This window comes from Neovison vison, chromosome 5 (genome assembly GCF_020171115.1).
Source record: "Neovison vison isolate M4711 chromosome 5, ASM_NN_V1, whole genome shotgun sequence".
Classification (NCBI taxonomy): Eukaryota; Metazoa; Chordata; class Mammalia; order Carnivora; family Mustelidae; genus Neogale; species Neogale vison.
The window spans coordinates 87,844,873-87,864,414 of record NC_058095.1 but is presented as its reverse complement, the minus strand read 5'-3'; the positions used below and the strand labels follow the sequence as shown (position 1 = coordinate 87,864,414).

General features: G+C 47.3%; 1 pseudogene; it reads left to right on the top strand.

The window, feature by feature from the left end:
• LOC122907410 overlaps window positions 1-19,542 on the top strand; it is a 58,296-nt pseudogene that overhangs the window by 16,106 nt on the left and 22,648 nt on the right.

Below are 19,542 nucleotides of genomic sequence, written 5' to 3'. Positions count from 1 at the left end.
GACTGGGGGAGGGACTGAGCAGTGAGCGATGAGGAGCGCGGGGGTCTCTGTGACGGAAACGTTGTAGAACGACCTGGTTGTGCAACACTCTGAATGGACCGAATGAGACCTTCATATCCCACTGCAAAGGATGCGAGTCAAATTTTATGTAAACTCAAATTCTACTTTATTTAATAAATAAGATCTAGGAAGTAATTATAGAGGTGAACACAGAACACAAATAGGATAAAGAAGGAAATGACAGGGGAGGGGGAGCCATGCTCTGGAGCTGCAGCCAGCACAAGCTGCTGCTTGGGGGCCGAGCCTGCTTGCTCCACGAAGGCAGGGGGCGGCACCTCGGGGACAGAGCCTGCTTTCTCCATGGAGGCAGGGGGCGGCAGCTCAGGGACTGAGCCTGCTTGCTCCACGGAGGCAGGGGGCGGCAGCTCGGGGGCTGAGCCTGCTTGCTTCACAGAGGCAGGGGGCGGCAGCTCGGGGACCGAGCCTGCTTGCTCTACGGAGGCAGGAGGCGGCAGCTCAGGGTCGGAGCCTGCTTGCTCCACGGAGGCAGGGGTCGGCAGCTCGGGGGCTGAGCCTGCTTGCTCCTCGGAGGCAGGGGACGGCAGCTCGGGGGCAGGATCCTGCTGGTCATCCAGAAATGGCAAAAGGCCAGGTGGCTCTTCTGTCGCAGAGAAGTGAACGAGGGCCCTGATGACTAACTGCCCTGGCCCCAGTGGGTCAGGGGGGGTCACTGGTCTTCCTGATCCAATATGAGGCGCCGCAGCGGGGATGGTGGGGACCAGCTCAGGCCACAGAGGTGCAGCGGGTGCCAGAGTGGCTGCTGGAACGACTTCCTGAGGCATGTCCTGATTTGGCTCTGGGGCCGGTGCTGTAGCTCCAAGAAGAGAAAGCATCATTAGCTTGATTGACTTCCCTTTTGCCTTTCCCTTTCCCTACCACTCAGCGTGGCCTGCGTTCAAGACCCAGCCCCTGGAAGGTGTCCCCAACGGAAGCCCATGGGGACAGGGATCTGAGACGACTCACTCTCCTCGGCCCAGCTACAATGTACGGAGGCTTCCTCAGGGTGGCCCACCCTGCCTCCTCCTCAGGCCCACATCAGTCACCCCCAGTTCTCCTCACCTCCAGCCTCTGGCTCCGTGGCCTTTCTGGGAGCGCGTTGCCTTTCTGGAAGCAGAAGCTGGGCTCGGCGCTGCAGGTCCGAGCCTGGCACATTGACCTGCAGGTAGGCCAGCAGTGTGTGCAAGCTGGAAAACTCTGGAGGCTGCACAAAATCCCCTGGATACTTTTCCACCCAGGTGTTAAGGATGGCATAGATGGCCCTGGGGACAGACATGGAGGCAGAGAAGTCAGAGGACAGGGTACGCATGCAAACGCAAATCCCAGGGAACACATTGGGAACCTGGGCCCCTGGGCTTCAAGCTCCTGTCTGAGAGCAGTCGGATTCCTTGTCCACCTGCGACCTGGCAGTCCTGCCCGAGACAGGCCTGCTTCCAGACGGCAGGCTGGCCAAAAGCCGCTAGGAGTGGGAGTCCTTGATCAATGGGGTGAGCATTTCTGGACTTCTTAGGGGAGCTGGACACACTCCTCAGTCTGTCTCCTTGCCCATGAGCCTCTTGATTTCAACTGCATGTGCCCAGGGAGGGGTGGTGTCTGGCCTATTAATTATCCTCACTGCACTCGCCTCTGCTCCATGAAGATCCAACCGAGGAGGGAACAAAGGGTCTCTGTCTCTAGCCAGGCCTTCCCAGGACCCTCCCCATACCTCCACCATTACCTCCTCCGCCCATTCGCTAGGTGCCATGAGAGTGGGTCTGTTTCCACTGACACTCACCTCCCACAGGGTGTGGGATGTCTGCTGCTCCCTGGGCTCTACTGGGTCACCACTCTCCCTGAGCCCCCTCTGAGCAACCAGCGTGCAGGTGCCAACAGAATGCTGTGCGATGGTTCCTAAATCCTGCATTCTGGGTCCCAGAATTGGGGCAGAGAGAGGGCTGGGAGGGGGCAGGGATGGAGCATGACCCTCTCAGGAGTTGAAGCTGTCCTCCATCCCCCTCTGCTCTCCCACAGTGCTCACACACCTACCCCAGCTCCCCAGGGCACCTTCCTAGTTTCCAGTAGAAGCTCTCAGACATTTACCATAAAGCAAGAATAACGAGGTGAGTGTGAAGGTCCAGCAGCCCCTCGAACTCACAGGACCCTCTCTACCCTGGTGGAGAGTGAAGGCCCTCCTAAAGCAGCCAAAGCTTACTCACATGTTGCGCTGCTGCTGGGGTCCGCCTACCTCGTCGTAGCTGGAATAAACACATCCGAATCTAGAGGAGGCCAGGGGGCATCGCATGAGCTATCTGTGGATGTTGGCTCTCCCCGCCTGACCCTCGACTAGCCTGCAGCCCTGGGGTGCTCTCTGTTCTGTGCAGGGATCCCATTCAGCTCCTAGATAATCGCCTGCACCTACCGGGGCTTCCTGAATGCTTGCTGAATAAAAGGGCCCCAACCAGCCCATCACCGACATCTGAGTGGGCCTGGCCCCTGCTCACCCCCAGGGATGCTTGCTCTGGATTCACCCAGACACAGACCCCAGAAGGAGTCTCAGATCTCCCTTTCAGTGGCAAAGGAGCCCAGCTCTAGATCATAGTGAGAGTCAGGGATGAGGCAGAGTCTTCCTCACGAGGGGCACAGGAATGAGCAAAGAGCATGCCCACAGGCCCTGCAGCAGAATTTTCCACTGGCGCAGGCTCCCTGGTGTCCTTTCCCTACAAGACCCCACTGAGTCCCTATAATACCTCTGCCCCAGTTAGGAGCAAGGGAAGCTTGGGGAAGTTTGGGGACCTGCCAAAGTCTCACAACCAGGAATTGGCCAAATCCCACAGAGCAGTTAGGGGCAGGGGAGGGTGCTCACCTTGCAAAGAGGAGGTCCAGCACCTCCTGGGTGGTGGCAACGTGACGGTATGTGTCCAGAAAGATGTGGACACAGTGTAGATCTTGTCTGATGACGGCAGGCACCAGGTGATCTACTGCGGCCTGCAGCTTGTTGGCCCGCTTGGCCATCAGCACCGAGGTTTTCCTCCTCTTCCTGGTTGAACCATTTTTCCCCTGAGGTGAATCAGAGGAGACATGAGTCAGTGCTGTGGCTACCAGGAGGGTTGGGGCTTGGAAGGCAGAATGAGCCCCCAGATCTCAGGGACTTCTGCAAGAGGTGGGACAAGAGAGCCCAGAGTCTGAAAAAGAATCGGGTGACTCAGTGTCTCATTGGGTTCAGCCTAAGGCTCTTGGTTTTGCTTCAGGTCATGGTCTCCTTGTCCTGAGGCTGCGCTCCTCATAGGGCTGTGTCTATAGGGCAGTGTCTGCTTGAGGATTCTGTCTCTCCCTCTGCATCTCCCCACTCTCCCCCTGTCTCTCTCTCAAATCCATCAATCAGCCAATCAGTTAAGAAGCCTTTAAGGCAAAAAGAAAATGGTCTTGGTATCCATATAAAGAATTGAAAGAAATGATGTCTGAACTTGCTAGTATCTCAGGTCCCTTTGTGAGCGGAGTATGGATAGCACGTCCCTGCATGAGTGGCATGGATCCTGTGATTTCTGATAACATAGCCCATTCTTTTTATTTTTTTGAAAGACTTGTTATTTATTTATTTGACAGAGAGAGAGGTCACAAGTAGGCAGAGAGGCAGCCAGACATAAAGGGGGAAGCAGGCTCCCCGCTCAGCAGAGACCCCCCCTCCACTGACGTGGGCCTCGATCCCAGGACTGAGAGACCCAGGACCCATGACCTGAGCTGCAGGCAGAGGCTGAAACCCCTCAGCCACTCCGGCACCCAGCATATCCCATTCTTGAGATGAGAACACAGAGATGTTTAAGGCGAGAGGGCTTAGAATAAGAAGGCACGAAGGCTGTAGGATGCAGCACTGTGCCTTGGCCAAAGAAGGGGATTACATCCAGTCCTGCCCCAGTAAAGGGGTCCATGGCTGTGATCAATGACTGCCCTTCCGGACTGCCGTGCAGTGCAGTGCAGTGAGGCCCCTGTTCCTTTTCCTTGGGGGGTCCCCACAATGTGTTCCATCAATACCAAAGCGCAGAGCACGAGACAGAGTACCATGGGCCCCATGTCCCTTTGGATCAAAGTCTCCCAACTCAATCTTGCAAATGGTCATTTGCAAGACTTGCAGAAGCTGAGGAAGGACTGTTGGGCCAGTGGGGACACCTGGGAGCACGAGTTAGGAAAATGCCTAGGCCAGGGCAAAAGGAGTCTAGATCAACGGGACGAGACCTGGTCTAAAGTCTCTTTAATGATACTCCTAGAAGTATGTGGACAATGGCTCTGCTTCTGTCCAAGGCGTGGGCAGGACCACGAGGGCCAGTTTGGGGAAAAGATGGGATACAGATTCACGGGAGTACAGGACTCTAGGAGGCCAAGTTGGCTTCTAGGAAGTGGGGCCCTTGGTGCTGCATCGGTGCCCCAGGGGTCGCATCTCCCCAGCACCTGCACTCACCCTCAGCCAGCGCCAGGCTCTGTTGGCCGTGTGCGGCTTCTTGTCCTTCGAGGAAGGAGAGCAGGATATCTCCTCGTTCACCTCCTGCACCATGTCCTCTGGAGCGTTCTGTAAAGACAGTGCCCGGCATCCAGGCAGGAGGCCTTAGTGCGCTGTCTGGAGGCCTTTGCTGGTCTTCAGACCCAGGGCGCTCTATTCCAGACACACCACAGCCCAGGCTGCAGAGCCCTCCCCCAAGGAGAGAAACGTGGCCCAGCTTCAGGGCCTTGGATGTGCTCTGGCACAGCTAAGAGACACCTCAGGAATCCCCTGTGCACCCTGCCCACCCTGACATTGGTGTGAACAAGAAGGGATCACCAGGGTATCCACTGTGCTCACCCTCCTCCAGCCCATGGGCAGGACCCCCCACATATCCTTCCTTCCCTCAAACTCCAGAGGAAGGGATGGGGCTTCCCTAGGACGGTTCAGAGGGGTGGGCATCCCTTAGTCTCCTCAGTAGTAAGTACCTTATGGCGTCTCCCTCGAAATGTCCTGAGGCATTGGGGGGGTGGTTTCAGCCAATGTCTACAACATGGTAAGAAGCCATTTTCCTGGGGTTTCTGATACCCAGAGCCCCGTAAACTAGGCACACAACAAGAAAACATCTTTCTGTGTCCAATGTCCTGAGTCCAGTAACCCTGCTACCGGACTAGAATGTGGGTGCCTGGTTGCAGGGGTTCCAAGTTCTGCAGGCCTTTGTGATGAAGGCAGTGACATCACTTCCTGAGATCCCCTATCGGGGCCCACTCCTGATTGGACCCCTACACGAACAGTGCTCCCGTCTGCCATCTCCTCATCCCCCTTCTGCATGCAAGGACACATCTTATCTGTACACAGTGACCCCAACACACCCCTCTCCACAGGCTCCCAGGGAAGGTCTGGGAGCAGCTAGGGCCCCAGCTTGCAAACACACCTGGTTTCAGACACAAGTCTCTATTCTTTCGTGGTTCAGACCTTAGATAAGCCATTGTGGCAGACAGGAGTGGTCTTTTTGGAAAATATGGATGATTCCAGCATGTCTTTCTATCAGATGTCCACAGGCATAGGTTGGATAATAGCTATGATGTTAGAGGAGTGCTGTCACATGTAGGAAATACCTCCCACCCAATTTCCTCCCTCCTATCAACTTCTTGGAATCTGCTACTAATCAGATCCCACCCCACAGTCCCTCCTGGGGTGTGTGTGTTTGTGTGCACCAGCACACTCGCTCCTGTGTGCCCACATGTGTTCATCGGTACTCACATTCTGGAGTCCCAGAAGAGGACAGCCCCACTTACAGAGGGCTGGGTAATAGCCTCCCAAGGTCTTAGGCTTTGCATTTTCAATGCAAACCCTAAAGAAGGGACTGGAGTCTTGGCCCTTGATGGTCAGAATGCACCCTTATCCCTAGAGACCACCTGTCCCGGGATGCAGGCCATTCCCTCCTTTCCAAAGGGTGTGATGTAGATAGGGGTTCATCCAGTGGGTCGCCATGACCCGGGATCCTCCTCAGACAAGAACCTGGGGACATGTCTCCTATCTAGGAGATCAATGATCACCCTCAGCCCGATAACATTTCCAGGCCGACAGCCACTTCCTTCCAGAAAAACTTTTCCAGAGCCCCCAGTGAATGGCTAGGTTGCATCCAGGACCCCAACTTTGAGGACAAAGAGCTGGGTTCAAGCCTGCTAGGCCTCCCTACCAGTCTGATTCTGGGCAAGGTCCAGACCCTGCAGGTATCTTCACTGTCTCCCTTCGGGGGCTCCATTGTTTCCCCAACTCCTCTGTAGACATGTTTGTGTGACCCCCTCCCCAGAGTGTGGTCCGGACTTGTTGATTCACTTCCATGTCACAGAACGAGGCAACGTGACCCAAAGGCCCTTCTGAGATTTCGTTCTAAAACTCACTGTCCAGCCCCATGTTGACTTGGACCCATGTTCTCTCTCCAATCTTCACACTGGAGCACAAGCCCCTAGGTTGGACCATGACACAGACATACGCACGTGGCTCAGCCCTGTGGGCCCACAGCAGACAGAAGTCAGGTCTTTGAGATGGGCTGTATCTGGCCCATGCCCCTGAGTGTGCTCAGGTTCTCGGTGAAGCCGGTCCTCCCTTGGTGTTGTCAGAAGCCCAGCGGAGCACTGCTGGATTCCTGATCCCCTGAGACCACGAGGCAGCGTTTGTGGGTTCAGCCACTGAGTGTGGGGAAGTGCGGTCACACAGCCCTGGGAGAAGGGCACTGATACTGACCCACTTCCCGGGCCCTGGCCCTCCTCCCCTCCCACTCTACTCCTCCTCAGCTTCCTCTGGCCACCCTGGCCCCCTTTCTAACCTCCAGTCCTCTGCTCCATGGTGCCCTCTGCCAGGTGGAATGCACTCCCATTTGTGCAGGGCTGTCTCCTTCTTTTCCTCCCACAGGAATTCTCCATGTCTCAGCACAGCCTTGTCATACCCCTCACCTGGTGGAATTCAGGCCTTAGTTGTGTCCCTTGCTCTTTTGCTGTGGAGCAATCGCTTTTTCCGTTCACATTTAGGTTTCTCGTTTGTCCATCTTCTCCTGTAGACCCTGAGCTCTCACGAGGAGAACCCGCTGGGCTGATAAGCCCTGGCACCATCTGAGTGCGCAGTGCCCGGTGGCTGAATGAACGGGAGACAGGATCTGTCCCAGCACAGACCAGCTCCGTTGTTTGAGCCTCACTGATTTTAGTCCTGTGTAAGCCTTTGTTTTGTTTTTTTAAGTTAACTGTGCCTGATGTGGGCCTCGAACTCCTAACCCTGAGATCAAGGATCCTAGTGCCTGAGGAAGCCAGGTGCCTCTTTGGTCCTCTTGAAAGGTTTTAGGCTGATCACTATTCAAGTGAACTTGGTCATTTCAACATGCTTTACGGAGGTATATTACATTATGCTGAATGACCACGTAACTCGCCAGGTTTTGGTAGAATGTCACCACAGAGGTACCCCCCCATGACAGTGCTGACTGGATCTTCAGATTGGAGACTGAAATGCTTTCTGTGTTCTTCAGGAGCCCAGAGTCCCTCCACCATCGGCCTTCTCCCTCCTTGGGATGACATGCACCTCTGATGCCATCAGCACAAGAAGAAAGATGACAAGGAAATACACACAGGAGGGTGTTTCCAGCCAGGTCTTGAAGGCCTCAAGGTTCACTTTGATGCTCAATCTTTTATGTATTCTTTTAGGATTTTATTTCTTTATTAGAGGGAAAAGAGCACAAGCAGGGGGAGGGGTAGAGGGAGGAGAACTAGAGAGATGCTGATCTGAGGAGGACAGGGGGTGGCTGATCTAGACCTGTGCAGGGAACAGCAGAGGCCGCCCAGAGCTAGCCTCCATCATCTGGTGGGCCGGGAGTAAGGAGTAGCCTCAGATCCCTGTGCCCATGACCTGCTATCAGGGGAGACCCTCTAGGGATTGCTTCCTGGACTCAGAGAACATTGAACGGTGGGGAAATTTTCCTTGATTTAGGAGGGACATGAAAAGTCAATCATTGTGTTGATACTTTTTCTTCTTGGACCGACAGCCCCAACATCAGAAGAAGATGCTGAACCTCCTCAAGAGCTACCTCTAGCTCCCACTGTGGTGCCTGCGGCAGCTTCAGACCCTGAGGGGCCTGGATGGGAACCAGTTGTGAGTGTGATACAGCTATGGATACAGCCGAGGGGAGGCACCTACCTGAAGGAGCCTACTGCAAAGTGTCTGTGGACAACCAGGTGCATGATTGAAAGACTTAGGGGCCTACCCCTGTGGGGGACATTCCTGGCTTAAAAGTGTTCAAGCGGTGAAGTGGGGCGATATCCCAGGTGTGGTCTCAGGATCCCGGGGGTCCCTAGAAGACCAGCTGGTGCCCGAATGCTTCCGAGTTCCCAGACATCAGTTAGGGAGGATGGCTGAAAACTATGAAGCTGGGTCCCGGCTTTCTGCTCTGGGAAGCAAGCTGGGCCCAGACACCACCTTATTCCATCCACAAAGTCTCACACATTTCGCCATGAAATGGCAATGAAAGAAATGCAATGAAGAAATGGACTGTACACCAGAATTTCTTACCTGTGGATTATGCCCAGAATTTAAGGTGCTAGAGAAACATTTTTTGACATAAGGATGGAGAAATGGTTCCTCCACAACACCTACTGGAAGGACAACTGAAGGATTATTTCAGCACAGGAAGTTCGGACCTGCAGGAGTAAATGGGAAACAAAGAGCCCGGTGGGTAAGTAGTTAGCCAACATGTCGGGAAATCTGAATTACCATTAGCTGTAAAACACACGAAAAAGCCATTACGGGCGATGTTAGTGACAAGTTGGAATGAAATGATAATACATATTGTTAGAACAACTGAAGGTACTTAGCATTAAAGGATTCTGATATTCTCATTTTGTGCTCGAAGAGGGGTAATGGACTCAGTTCAGACGTAAGTTACACGTGCTTAAGAGTTTTGGTTTTTTAAAGATTTTATTTATTTATTTTTTTATTTATCAGCAAGAGTGTGAGAGCACACAAGCAGGGGGAGCAGCAGGCAGAGGAAGAAGTGGGCTCTGGGCTGAGCAAGCAGCTTGATGCAGGACTCAATCCCAGGACCCCAGTAAAATGGCCTGAGCTGAAGGCAGATGCCTAACAGACTGAGCTACCCAGGCGTCCCTACATGGGCTTAAGAGTTTTAAAGGTGGGGCACCTGGGTGTCTCAGTTGGTTAAAGAACTGCCTTCGGCTCAAGTCATGATCGTGGAGTCCCAGGTCCCACATCAGGCTCCCTGCTTAGCAGGGAGTCTGCTGCTCCCTCTGACCTCTCCCCTCTCAGTCCCTCTCTCTTGCTCTCTCATTCTGTCTCTCTCAAATAACTAAATAACATCTTTTTTTAAAAAAAAGAGTTCTACAGGTAACCCAAAATCATAGAAATCAAGTATATGTTTTTTCAAACTAAAAGATGAAATAATAGAATAAACAAAGTATGTCAATTCCTTGACAGGGAGGAAATGAGAAGAAAGAAACATTACAAATGCATGATCAATAGAAAAGTAAAAATCATACGGTAGAAATAAGTCTACCTATGTAAGCCATCACAACAAATGTGGGCAGTTAAACCATAAGTCAAATCATATATGAATGGACAGAACTCTTAAATTGAATTAGGAAATTAACAAAATCTGTTTCTCTGCTGTTTTCAAAAAAAGATCCAATGCAAGAGGACAGAAACCAGTGCACAGGCCCAAACTAAAAGCAAAGCAGATGCACTGGGTTTTGCCTGGAGGTGGAAATACCCCAGGCTGATGGCCTTGGGAGACAGAGAGAGAGAGACTTTATCACTCAAATGTCCTGATTCCAGGTAATTTTGATTCATTCTACAAGAAGCTCCGCCATGCCTTGCCCTATGTTCTGGACTGTACAGTAGGGATAGGAGGAAAGCCCTTGTTCATTTTTCAAGCATTTATGGACCAGACCCTGTGCAGGGCATTGGGAACACAAAGGGGCTTAGCCCTGGCCCCTGCGGTCCAAGCACTTACAGTATGGGTGGGTATGTGCTGGTGAAGACAGACATATCGGGAGAATAGGGCTCGGCTTCCCCATCAAAGCCTATCCTGGCTTTGGGGGGAGAAGATGTGAAAATGTAAGCTATTTTTAAATAATCTAGCAGGTGACTTAGGATCAGACAGGCTGAAACAGATAGCAAGAACAGGTGGAACCTGGAGAGGGAGTGATTGTTATGGGTTGGATTAGTTTGGAAAGATTTTCTACAAGAGAAGCAATTTGAGCTAGACCTTCCAGAGAAGGAGAAATTTGATCACTTCCCTTAGCTCAATAACATCCTAGACATCATCACATTAAATAAGTCTGATCTTCCACACCCAGAGCCCTAGTGACCACATTTAGTTGACATTGAAAGAGAACTCCTACCTTCAAAGTACATATTATGTATGTTTCCATTCAACTTTAAGCAAGTGCTTAAAGCTTCTTGATGTATGTTCTTCTATCCTCTCTTCTCTCATGGAGAGATTCCAGGAGAGAACTTATCTTTTCTTTTTACTCGAGGTGCAATATTTATTCAAGCAGTTAACAGAACCATTCACATGTAATTGCTCAACAGCATTGTGGTGGGGAGAAGTGAAGGATGGTGGGAGGAGCCCAGAGCCCTTTAGGTCACAGAGCAGGATACAAAGGCCTCTCTAGGGATGTGCAAGTGTCCTTTCCCCTGAAGGAGTAGCCATGGAAAGGGGTGGCTCCTTGCCATAAGAGATAATCTCACCAAAGGCCAGAAGACTTTCTGAAGACTGCCTCCAAACCAGAGGAGCCATTACCCCTCACACAGCAGTCACCGTTTTCCACATTTTTATTCTTGGAAATTTCAGAAGGACAGAAGTGTTGAAAGCCTAGCATAATAAATATCAGAGAATTCTTTCTGCAGAATTAAATCATTGAAAACTTGATGCTCTCTTTGCTTTCTCTTTCTACCTGTCCTCATATATCTTCTAGTATAGCAATTAATGACCCTTCTCTCCTAAATAATTCAACAAGTATCTTCTAACAATAAGAACATTATCCTACCAGAAAGCAGAAGAAAAATTTTTTAAATTTCTCAGAATGATCTAGCATCCAGTTTGCTTCAATTCTCTTCATTATCCCCAAAATGTCTTTCTTAGTTGTCCCCTTTTTCTTCAAACACAGATCTATTTGAACTTCTCTTATTCAATCTGGTTGTAATGGGTTTTTAGACAATTCAAATATTGTCTCAAGACAATAAAGACAATCCCATGGCTTCACTTTTTTCTGTGATACTGATAATTTGTTTTTGTTTTAAAAATCATCTGCATCAATGTGTAACTTGAGCTAAGGAATTCAGCTGTAGTGTACTGTTCATTAATTTTGACAACTTATGCACCAATGTAACTGTCCCAGCAAATCAAATAAAAAACAATCAAAATGCAGATATCTGTTGCCCCAGAAAGATCCTTTGTGACTCTCGGCAATCATATCCCCTCTGCTTCTTGTTCCAGGCAAGCATTGATCTGCTTTCCATGATCAGATTGATTTTCTGGAGAGACGAGGCCAGTTTGTGTTGTAAAATGTCCCACAAGTCTAACTGTTTCCCTGTAGTGTCATTACCTCCACATTCCAGCTATCGACTTTCCTATACACTGGAAGTTAGGTCTAAAACCTTGGTTAAGTGCAGGTTAAACATATCAGGAACAAATATTTTGGGTGATACTGGATACTTCTTGCTGCTTCGAGTCGGGGGTGCAACACCAGGGTGTGCATACTATTGAGTTTTCTTCCTTGGTTGAGTTGTCAGCCACCCGTACTGGCCTTTGTGATAGTACATTGTTCTCTTAAAATTGGCAATTCACCAGTGGGGTGATACTTAGGTAATGTCCAACGATCCCACTGCCCACAATCTTCTACCCAATGCTTGTAGCATTCATTGATAGCTCTTACCTGAGTCCGTTTTTCCATGCGGATTTTGCAAAATGGTGACTTCCTAATTCTACCATTTCTTCTATCTTTGGAAGCTGTCATTCTTTGGTAAAGAAGTTTTTTTTTTTTTTTTGTAAAGAAATTTATTTTTTTGACAGAGTGAGAGAGAGCATAAACATGGGAGCAGAAGAGGGAGAGGGGGAAGCAGGCTCCCCACTGAGCAGGGAACCTGATGGGAGGCTCCATCCCAGGACCCTGGGATCATGACCTGAGTTGAACACAGACACATAACTGACTGAGCCACCCAGCTGTCTTGAAGAAGACTTCTCTTTAATGAACCAGGCACTGCATCTCCTAATCAGGCAGAGTAAAGCCTAATTTCTTTACCCTTAATTACAATTAGGGAAAATTTGATTGTGAGGGAAGGAAAGAAGGAAGGGAGGAAGGGAGGGAGGGAAGGAAGGAAGAAAGAAAGACCAGAGGGAAAAAAGTAAAGGAAGGAAACAAACCATAACTGAAAGTGAAATACTGAACAAATAAAATTCTTCCTGATTAATTGTATTTTTGGATATGTAATAAAAGATGACAATGCAAAGTGTTATAATGGTACTGGTAATTCATTGTCGGGCTCCTTATCATTTCAACCTTCACTTAATGTGTAGGTATAAGGCTGGCACATACACACTACATTTCCCTCTCTAGTGACATGGGTGATGGGAGCGAGGGACATGGACTTTGGAACCAGGTGGCTCTGGGCTGAGTCCCGGCTCTGCCACTTGCTTGCTGGGTGGATTTAACCCCTTTGAGCCTTGGTTCTTTTCTCTGAAGGGAGAGTCATGTTGAGAATGAACAGAGGTACCATATGTGAAATTTCTGTCCCAGGGTGAGGGACTGATCCTTACCTTGGATCTTTTCAGCTCCCCTGGAGAAGTAAGGCGACAGGAAGAGGAGCTGCCTGAACTTTCAGAGCCAACAGAGAATTGGGGCTGTTCAGACACTCATAATTGTGCCCATGAACACAAAGTCACAATTCGCTGCTGGCTTGTTCTTCCTTCATTTACTTTTCCGGTGTCTGTTGAATGGTGTCTTTCTTGAAGGAAGCACGCTAGAGACTAAGCAGTTAAGGAGGCAACTCAAGTGTATGTTGCTGACCGTGGTGCTAACCTAACCCATCCTTGGGCACAGGTGTTTCTCCTATCCTGGGACTCTGGTGCAAATTCCCGTTCAGTCTGTCCCAGGATTTCTGAAGCCAGAGGAAGAAAGCGGTGGAGGGAGGGAGGGGGCAAGTGGGCTGGACTTCAATGGAGAGAACCAGGAGGGAAAGCTAGGCTTGGCATAGCACAACTTCCATAAGCAATTACTATGAAAGAAACCACTCTAACCATGAATGACATATCGAATGGATGAATGAAGTAGGAAATGTTTGCATTGCATGACGCAGATCTGGGCTAGAGTTGACGAAAACAAACCCGACTGTGTGGCCAGGTGGGCAGACACCAGCCCAGCAGAGATGGGTTCTGAAATGTCATCCTGAAAAGAGACATGCCAAAGAGGTCCTAGTTTCCCCCCCATCTGAATTTCTCTCTCTCTCTCTCTGTTCCTGTCTTGATGAAAAGTTTGCAACTCTTACACTGTTACAGAAGGAACAATCTGACTTACCATGCCATAATTTATAGAGCTGATTAATGTTGTTTTTCGCTAAAATACTGGGATTTAATATAATTATTTAGTTTATATTTGGAATTATAAACTCATAAAATATACATGCCCCTAATGATGTAAAATGCAGACAGTCTTTCAAATAATTGGAAGTTTCTTGATTTTTAAAATACATAGGAACATTGATTTTAGAGGTTATGTGAGTAATAGGATTTCACAACATCTGTTGTGAAGCTATCACTTATTGGGATTAAAAAAATAACACCTCAAGATATTTGAATTTAAATAATGCCGCATTGATCTCATACCAATTAAAGAAAAACACAAGATAGAATGCTATGTACATTATTTTCAAAAGTACCTTACTAATATATTACAGTTGTATTTCTAATGGAATTATAATCTACTCAAACACCAGAAATTCTGCCGCTGAAATCTTTTCTTCAAGAGATCAACAACTAAGCAATTAATATAACCACTGAGCTGTTCAGAGGGCCATATCAAGCGTGGATAATCCCAACTGCTTAATTAATATGGACCCTCTTCCCCCAGTACGAACTTTATATCAGGTTCGATACACCCAAGGATCATAACATTTAAAGCACAACATTTTAGACGAAGCCACCACAACCATCAACACCAGCTGTGCCAGGAGTAGAGGAAACCTTTGGCACCATTTTCAAGAAAAAACCCAAAATATATCTGAAGAACTACAAATTTCCAAATTCTCTTTTCAGAAGAACTTACTGGTATGTCCAGAGGAACTCACTGTTCCAAATAATTTTGGGCAATGTCTCAGGAATAAGGTAATCTGTTTTGGGAAGCAGTCATGAGGAAGGTGAGGGGTCCTTCTTCCAAAGAGACCTTCTGCTCAACAGTGACTTAGAAATCCATTTACGATCTTTTCTTTGACATCAGTGAGAGATAAAGCTGGTTGACGGCTTTCACCTTGCTCTATTGGGATATCCCCTGACCAAAGAATCCCCCCCGCAACCACCAAATTCTCAGACTCTGAGGAGATACCCAGTAAAGGGCTGTGTGTACAGATATGTGTGTGTGTGTGTGTGTGTGTTTGCGTGAAAAGACGCAGATCCTGAAGGCATCAAAAGGGCATGATGCTCTCTGTTGGAACTCATAATTTTATTTATTTATTTTTGCAAGAGAGAGCAAGAGTGAGAGAGCACACAAGTTGGGGGGAGGGACAGAGGGAGAAGCAGACTCCCTGTTCAGCAGGGAGCCCAATACGTGTCTTGATCTTAGGACCCTGAGATCATGACCTGAGCTGAAGGCAGACACTTAAGGTTTTTTGCTTTATTTTAAGCTTTTACTTATTTGTTTGTTTGCTGTTCTAATTTTTTTTTATTATGTTAGTCCCCATAGAGTACGTCATGGGTTTCTGATGCAGTGTTCCATGATTCATTGTTTGCGTATAACATCCAGTGCTCCTTGCAAGACATGCCCTCCTTAATACCCATCACCGGGCCAACCCATCCCCCACCCCCTCCCCTCTAAAACCCTTGGTTTGTTTCTCAGATCCCATAGTCTCTCATAGTTCATCTTCCCTCTGATTTCCCCCCTTTTCATTTTCCCCTTCCTTCTCCTAATGTCCTCCATGCTATTCCTTATGTTCCACAAATAACTGAAACTATTTGATAATTGTCTGTTTGACTTATTTCACTGAGCATAATTTCCTCCAGTTTCATCCACACTGATGTAAATCAGTAATATTCCACTGCATATTTTTTTTATTTGTTTCTTTGTTTGTTTGTTTATTTTTGCAAGCGAGGGCAAGAGCAAGAGAGAGGACAAGTGGGGGGGAGGGAGGGACAGAGGGAGAAACGATATTAGGACTTATTACTCTGTGTGCATTAGTCCTAACACATTACTAACTTCTGGTTATTATGACTTTTTTTCTCTCTCTGAGAATATTGGAGGCTCCGGATCTCCTCATTATATTGATGTAAGTCACTAACTTAGGTGCTGTGAAGACATAAAGACAAACCAGATATTGACCCTCCCTTTGAGGGGTTACAGAGTAAACTTGTTCTCAACTTTAGTCACATATTGAAATCACCTGGGGAGCTTTAAAAAAAGCTGGAGCCAGTTTCCCTTGCAGAGATTCTGACTTTATTAGTCTAGGATATGGCGTTAGCATCGAGATTTGAATGTCCCCATTGATTCTAGTGAGCATCCAAGGCTGAGAACCGTTGCGATAAGGAAAGACAAAGCCTTCTGAAGCCCACAAGCTTAAGCATAATAAGAATTTTCAGCCTCTAGGGGTGATTATACTACTATAGGACTTTTGCAGAAGTATAATAAAGTTTAAAGTTACTGTTCTCTTTTATACACATATGTATCCATGTTTGCCGATGTGTGTCAGCATGTGTACACACGTAGATTATATGAGTATCGCATTTTTCTTATGACAGATCCAGTGACATAGCAGTAATCCAAGTAAAATCTCACTCACTTCCCCGCCACCTTATTTTCTTCCAGCTTAAACAACAGAAGTGTACTGTCTTCCCATTTTGGTAGCCGTAAGTCTGTGATCAAGGGGATGGCTGGATTGGTTCCTTCTGAGGGCTGTGGAGGAGAATCTCATCCTTGTTTCTCTCCTGGCTTCAGTGACCTCAGCTGTTCCTGGCTTGTAGAAGGCTTTTTCTGTGCTTCCCGTGGTCCTCCCTCTGTGCCTGCCTCTGTGTGCAGGTTCCCTCCTTTTCATTTCTTCTTCGTCTTTTTTACTGATGTATAGTTGACACAGAATGTTATGTTAGTTTCAACATAGTGATTCAGTGTACATTACACCATGCTCACCATAAGCAGAGGTCCCATCTGTCCCCATACAACACTATGACAGTATTGTTGACTCTATTCCCTACGTTGTACCTTTCATCCTCGTGACTTACTCCCACCATAACTAGAAGCCTGTATCTCCCACTCCCCTTCCATTATTTTGCCCTCCCTCCCAACTCCCACACCGCCACCGTGGATACAACTACCAGTTTATTCTCTATATTTATGGGTCTTTTCCTGCTTTTTTTGTTTGTTCACTTGTTTTGCTTTTTAGATGCTATACATAAATAAAATCATATGGTATTTCTCGTTCTCTGTCTGACTTATCTCACTTAGCATAATGCCCTCTAGGTCATCACTGTTGTTGTAAATGGCAAGATTTCAATTTTTAAATGGTTAATATATACCACCTAATGTATGACTTTTCTTTATCTGTTCACCTAACAGTGGACATTTAGGTTGCATCCACATTGTGGCTATTGTAAATAATGGTGTCATAAGCATAGGGAGGCGTACATGTTTTTGAATTAGTATTTTTGTTTTCTTTGGGTAAATACCCTGTAGTGCAAATACTGGACCATGTGGTATTTTTATTCTTATTTTTTAGAGGAACATGACTCCCTTTTAGTTCCTGCCCCCACACTGGCTCCCAATCTCTTACTAGTGTCAGTTACTCCTGAGCAATTCCCCAGGCTCCCTTTCTATGCATTTTAAGCACATTTTCATATCCATGACCTATATACCTACAACAGAGAGTTCAGGTTACCTAATTTAGTTTTTTAAAACTTTTAATAATTTGTTGTAGCCACACTTAAAAAAATCTTTATTTACTGTTTGTTTGTTGTGAGCAGGGGGAGGGGCAGAGGGAGAGGTAGAGAGAGAATCCCAAGCCTACTCCCCACAGAGCCTGAGACTAATCCCAAGACCCTGAGATCAGGACCTGAGCGGAAATCAAGAGCGGGTTGCTTAGCCAACTGAGTCACCCACACACCCCTAGAGCCGCACTTTTGACTGGCTCTTCAGTGCAATTTGCTGTTTGGTTCAGATAGTCTCTGCTTGACTTACCCTGTCTCCTACATGGAATGTCTCTTACATGGGCTGTTTCTGGTTACCCTCCTTTGGACGTGTGTAAAAACTCTTAGAGCAGTAACAAAACAACACAAGTGGTTAAACAAGCAAAATTAAAACTACGATTCAGAATCTCATTAAGATCTAGTGAATAATTTAGCTTTGAATGCCCATGAAAACCAGAAACCTCTGTTTTTAAAGGGAGAACCACTTCTGACTCTATTAGAAAGTCAGGCCTTTTTTCATGTGTCTGATAGCCATTTGTATGTCTTGATTGGAGAAGTGTCTGTTCATATCTTCTGCCCATTTTTTGATGTGTTTGTCTGTTTCGTGTGGGTTGAGTTTGAGGAGTTCATTATAGATCCTGGATATCAACCTTTTGTCTGTACTGTCATTTGCAAATATCTTCTCCCATTCCGTGGGTTGCCTCTTTGTTTTTTTGACTGTTTCCTTTGCTGTGCAGAAGCTTTTGATTTTGATGAAGTCCCAGAAGTTTATTTTCACTTTTGTTTCCTTTGCCTTTGGAGATGTATCTTGAACGAAGTTGCTGTGGCTGATATCAAAGAGATTACTGCCTATGTTCTCCTCTAAGATTCTGATGGATTCCTGTCTCACGTTGAGGTCTTTTATCCATTTTGAGTTGATCTTTGTGTACGGTGTAAGAGAATGGTCGAGTTTCATTCTTCTACATATAGCTGTCCAGTTTTCCCAGCACCATTTATTGAAGAGACTGTCTTTTTTCCACTGTATATTTTTTCCTGTTTTGTCAAAGATTAATTGACCATAGAGTTGAGGGTCCATATCAGGGCTCTCTACTCTGTTCCACTGGTCTATGTGTCTGTTTTTAATGGCAGAAGAAAAAATGCTCATCATCATTAGCCCTCAGGGAGATTCAAATTAAAACCACATTGAGATATCAACTTACACCAGTTAGAATGGCCAAAATTAACAAAACAGGAAACAACATGTGTTGGAGAGGATGTGGAGAAAGGGGAACCCTCTTCCACTGTTGGTGGGAATGCAAGTTGGTGCAGCCTCTTTGGAGAACAGTGTGGAGATTCCTCAAGAAATTAAAAATAGAGCTTCCCTACGACCCTGCAATTGCACTCCTGGGTATTTACCCCAAAGATACAGATGTTGTGAAAAGAAGGGCCATCTGTACCCCAATGTTTATAGCAGCAATGGCCACAGTCGCCAAACTATGGAAAGAACCAAGATGCCCTTCAACGGACGAATGGATAAGGAAGATGTGGTCCATATACACTATGGAGTATTATGCCTCCATCAGAAAGGATGAATACCCAACTTTTGTAGCAACATGGACGGGACTGGAAGAGATTATGCTGAGTGAAATAAGTCAAGCAGAGAGAGTCAATTATCATATGGTTTCACTTATTTGTGGAGCATAACAAATAGCATGGAGGACAAGGGGTGTTAGAGAGGAGTAGGGAATTTGGGTAAATTGGAAGGGGAGGTGAACCATGAGAGACTACGGACTCTGAAAAACAGTCTGAGGGGTTTGAAGTGGCGGGGGGGTGGGAGGTTGGGGTACCAGGTGGTGGGTATTATAGAGGGCACGGCTTGCATGGAGCACTGGGTGTGGTGAAAAAATAATACTGTTTTTCTGAAAATAAATAAATTGGGAAAAAAAATTAATTAATTAATTAATTAAAAAAAAAAAAAAGAAAGTCAGGCCTTAGGGCAAAAGAAATTTGGAGAAATGTCCTGGAAAATGAGTATGGTTTCTATTGGAAACTATAAAAAAAAAAAACAAAAACCCACACACATAAGCATGAACACTTTTGAGTGGGAGGAAAAGAAAGACAAAGAATTCATTAGACTGAAGGGAAAAGGAACAGGATGGGGTGTGGCAGCAAGCAGAGGACACCACAACACCCTTCAGATTCCTTTCCTCATTTTATCTGGAGACAAGGGTGGTCTCGCATATATAAATCACTTGGGGTGACTAAGCTGAAAGTGGGGTGGGAGGCACCATCGGGTCTGTCCACCAACACTGGTGGGATGAGCAAGCGATGCTTAGGGGGGAATCGAATCAGGAGATGCAATTTCATGCCATCGTGCGGTTCTCTTGTGAAG